This window comes from Podarcis pityusensis, assembly GCF_964106645.2.
Source record: "Podarcis pityusensis genome assembly, chromosome: 9".
Lineage (NCBI taxonomy): Eukaryota > Metazoa > Chordata > Lepidosauria > Squamata > Lacertidae > Podarcis > Podarcis pityusensis.
Genome location: NC_138034.1, coordinates 72,365,322 through 72,370,342, shown reverse-complemented (window position 1 = coordinate 72,370,342; position 5,021 = coordinate 72,365,322).

The following is a 5,021-nucleotide window of genomic DNA, read 5'->3' as shown; positions in this document are numbered from 1 at the left end:
TGAGGTCTCTTAGGTCTCTGGCCAGATGGCTGAAAAGAGAAAAAGATTGTGTTTCTTTATTTGCTTTTTTCTTTATTAATGGCCAGCGTAAAGTTTTGTAAATAATAAAGACTCTAAACAGTGGTGTAGCAAGGTGAGGTGGTGCCCGGTGTGGAAAATTTCTAGTCAGCCCTCCCCACGTTGAAATTATTAAAAGAAGGAAAAATAAGATACAATTGCAAGTGTTATTTTCTGGTTTATTTATTTAACATTGTGAGCACAAGCACTTAAAATCTTTTTTTCCTAACTTGTGTTCTCTTCAAATTTTGAAATCGCATCATCAAAATCGATTCCTTTCGCTACTTGGACAAGATGGCTCAGCCAGAAAGCCGAGCTTGACTCATAATGGACATAAGATAACTCTTGATTGAGAAATTTATCCTTACAACAACAACCTTGCGAGGTAGCTTAGACTGAGAGGGAGTGGCCTGCCCAAGTCTCTAAATGGCGTTTATTCCTGTAATGGGAATTTCACTAAGAGAGAGGTGGAATGATGCTGCTGCTGCTATAAAAAAGGTAAAAGATGCAAGAAAATTTTTCTGTTGAAAGAACACTGCTGCAGAAAGAAATGAAAACCCAAGAGTAGATGTTCACGCACCAACAGGTTGGATCCTGAAGAGCCTCTGACCTCTAGCTACAGAGCCGCATCCTGTGCCAACACTGGCAGGGAGCACATCTCTCTCTTAGCTGCAGCCAGCAAAATTCTTGCAAGGATCTTAGCAAACCGTCTCTTAACAAAATCCGAGGTGACCCTTCCTGAATCCCAAAATGGTTTTCGGCCTTCTAGGGTGACAGTGGACATGATTTTCACCGCTCAACAGCTTCAAGAAAAATGCAGAGAGCAAAACCAACCCCTGTACATGGCATTTATTGACCTAACTAAGGCTTTCGACACTGTAAATCGTAATGCCCTGTGGACTGTCCTTCTGAAAATGGGCTGCCCAGATAAATTTGTAAACATCTTTCGGCTCCTCCATGATAATATGACAGCAACAATCGCAGATAACAATAGCTCTCAAAATGAACCATTTACAGTGGGATCAGGTGTTAAACAGGGTTGTGTTATTGCCCCAACTCTATTCATTATTTTCATTGCCATGATCCTACACTTTGTAGAAGGGAAACTCCCACCGGAGTAGAAATCATATATCAAACAGATGGAACGCTCTTCAATCTGAGCAGGCTGAAAGCAAAGAGTAAGGTTACCATAACTTCCGTCACAGAGCTTCAGTATGCTGATGACAACGTAGTCTGTGCATGCTCAGAGGATGACCTCCAAACCATCCTGAATATCTTTGCAGAAGCTTACGAAAAGCTTGGCCTATCACTCATCAGTGTTGAAGCAATGATTCTTCAACATCAACTTCGTTGGACTGGTCATGTTGTGCGGATGCCTGATGATCGTCTTCCAAAGCAACTACTCTATTCTGAACTTAAGAATGGAAAGTGTAATGCTGGTGGTCAACAAAAGAGGTTTAAAGACTGTCTCAAGGCAAATCTAAACAAAATGTAGTATAAACACCGACAACTGGGAAACACTGGCCTGCGAGCGCTCCAGTTGGAGAACAGCCTTTACCAAGGTGTCATGGGCTTTGAAGACACTCGAACTCAGGACGCAAGAGAGAAATGTGCTAAGAGGAAGATGCGCTTGTCAAATCCACACCGTGATCAACTCCCGCCCGGGAACCAATGTCCCCACTGTGGAAGGACATGTGGATCCAGAATTGGCTTCCACAGTCACTAACGGACTCATTGCTAAAACCGTGTTTATGGAAGACAATCTTACTCGGCTATGAGGGATCTCCAAAGAAGAAGAAGAAGAATGCCCAGGGAAAAAACCAAAAGCACCACCACCAAGCTGCAGTTGTGATGGTTGTCCACATGGGGGCAGTCCTACCCAGGGCCTGCCCTTGTTTTAGCCTGATGGTGTGGCAGGGATACCCTCTTAGAAGAGCTATTCTCTTCCAGGAGAAAGGTGGGCGGATGCATCTGTGGAAATGCAACTGGCCACCTGCACTTTTTATATGCTCTTGCATTAAAAGTGATAAATATCCGTGCATTTAAAGTGCAGCATTTTATGATTTAAACACAGCGTGATTCGGTGCATCAGAGTTAATAATGCTGTCTGCTTCATCAGAGGGTGCCCTCTTAGTCAATTCAAAGGACTGGGTTTTTCACCGAAAGAATTAAGCTTACAGGAATGGCTAGGTCTGTGTGCGGCTCCCTCATGTGGCTGAGCTGCTGAACTGCAGGTGGCAGCTTCTCAGCAACGTACGTTCCTTCAGGAGTCAGACTGCCTCCACTCACTGGTCGTGAGATTCTTCTGGGCAGGAAGCAGTATAAAAGGGCTTCTTGTTCCTTTTGAACCTTGCCTGAGCAAAAATGGTCTCCCTGAACTCCCATGTGTTCTTGTATCCTTTGATGTTCTTCAGTCCTGGCTTGTCCTTCAGTCCTGACTTCTGGCTTGTCTGTTGGTCCTGGCTTGTGTGATAGGAATTTTATGGTCTTAGATATATGGTAATGTTCATAAGCGTACCAACCAAACACGTACACAGATCAGCACAGGAAGACCGACCTGGAACCATTTTGATTCCTAAACTGACCAAATGTTTTCTCTGCAAGGTCAAAATGGAAAAGCCTCCCCATTGTCTTTTCCTTCACAAATCCTGTCTTAAGGGTATGTCTGTGTTTGAATAGGGTGAGCCTATGACATGGCCCAGGAACTAAGTATTTATCATTACAAAAGACTGGCCAGGCTCCCCAGGCAATCCAATCAAGTAACCTGCCAGACAGGAGAAAAACAAGGACAGGAGAAAAACAACATTCAAATGTTCTGTTTTAGACCGCCTTTTTTGTGATGTAGGTGTGATGTATCTGAGGGGTGGTCTTAGGTTACACCCCTTCTGTGATGTATGTATGATGTTTCTGGGGGTGGTCTTGATCTACAGCAGGGGAATTTCAAAAGTCTTTATAAGGCCTTGCGCATCATTTTTCTGGGTCCCTCCTCTCTCCTGCAGGTGAGGGGAGCACCCTGTTGCAACAGATCAATAAAGATCAAGCTTACTAGCTGCTTTGCTTCTCAATATTCTCTGGTTGGCCTCTGTTATTTTCTCCTGCCAATAGGGAACCTATGTAAGGACTCTATATGGGCTCTTGGATACCCCATAAGGGAAAAGGGCAATTTTTGTTTACAACACTTGTCCTTCGGTTCTGGCTTGTCCTTCAGTCCTGACTTCTGGCTTGTCTGTTGGTCATGGCTTGTCCTTCAGTTCTGGCTTGTCCTTTAGTTCTGACTTCCGGCTTGTCTTTCAGTTCTGACTTGTCCTTAGATCTTGGCTTCTACTTTGTGCTTCAGTTCTGGCTTGTCCTTCAGTCCTGACTTCTGGCTTGTCCTCCAGTTCTGGCTTGCCCTTTGGTCCTGGCTTGTCCTTCAATCCTAACGTCCAGCTTGTCCCACAGCTTTTTTGATCCTGACTCCAGGCACGCACGAGACAGTTCCTGTGGCCCAGCTCACCAATGAACCAAGACAGCTATATCCCAGATCCTTTCAAGCAAGTGATCAGAGAGACAGAGAGCGAGAGCATGCAACTTTCTGCAGGTTGCCAGCGCTGCTGCTCTCCTGGCAACGATTCACCCCCTTTTGCTAATGTGTTAGTGTTTTTCTGGCTTCTCCCATATGTTTTCGTGACGCACACTTGCTTAATTAAAATCACATTTCCCCGATGCAGCTCAACACAAAGTAATTAACTTCACACGTTGCAAGCAGATCTTTGACACAATTGGGAGTGTTCAGAGAAGGTTTGCAAGGGTCTGCTTTTTCAGAAACCCCAATAATGTCATCAAGGTAGATCTGGTTGCTCCGAGTGGGTGGCAAGTAAATGAGCCTAGTTAGGGTGAAGCAGTAGAAACTCAGCCCTTGACATGACTACAAAATGAGCATCAGCAGTTCCCATAACAGATGTCCAGTTATCAAAACCATGCTAACTTATGTAAGTGAGATTCTCTTTCCGCATGGAATTAAGCATGTTTTCAAGGGGGATTTAAGTGACTGCAGCAAGTCTAGCAGAGTAGTGACGTTATACCTTCTCTGGAGGGTAGGACTCAAACTCATGGCCTCGAGTTACAAGAAAGGAGATTCTGACTGAACATCAGGAATAACTTTCTGATGGTAAAAGCAGTGGAACAGAAGACCACGAGATGCAGTGGATTCTCCTTGACTGGAGGTTTTTAAGCAGAGGTCATGAATGCTTTAGGTGAGATTCCTGCATGGTGGGGGTGGACTAGATGACCCTGGGTGCCCCTTCCAACTCTGTTATTCTTACAGGATCCAGTGTCATCATCCTAACACAGCAGAGTGTATTCTGACATTAACACACCACTTATGGGAGAAGCAGGATTTTGAGACAGCCGCATTTAGACCAGGAATCCCCAAAGTCTGGAGGCAATATTTGGAAAGCTAAGAAACTGCCGAGGTTGCCCACAAGAGACCGATTTCACAGAAGGAAAACTGGTGATACTCAGATTGAGGTTGAATCCTGACAAGACAGAAGTACTGTTTGGGGGGGACAGGACGCGGGCAGGTGTGGAGGACTCCCTGTTCCTGAATGGGGTAACTGTGCCCCTGAAGGACCAGGTGTGCAGCCTGGGAGTCATTTTGGACTCGCAGCTGTCCATGGAGGCACAGGTCAATTCTGTGTCCAGGGCAGCTGTTTACCAGCTCCATCTGGTACGCAGGCTGAGACCCTACCTGCCCGCGGACTGTCTCGCCAGAGTGGTACATGCTCTGGTTATCTCTCGCTTGGACTACTGCAATGCGCTCTACATGGGACTACCTTTGAAAGTGACCCGGAAACATGGCAGAAATGACTGGCAGAATCCGAGACCAGGGGGAAGAGTCGGTGGAAGAAGATTGGAAGAAATTTAAAGACTATTTACAGAAATATTGTAAAATTAATGAATGATAGAATGATGTTGGATAGTAA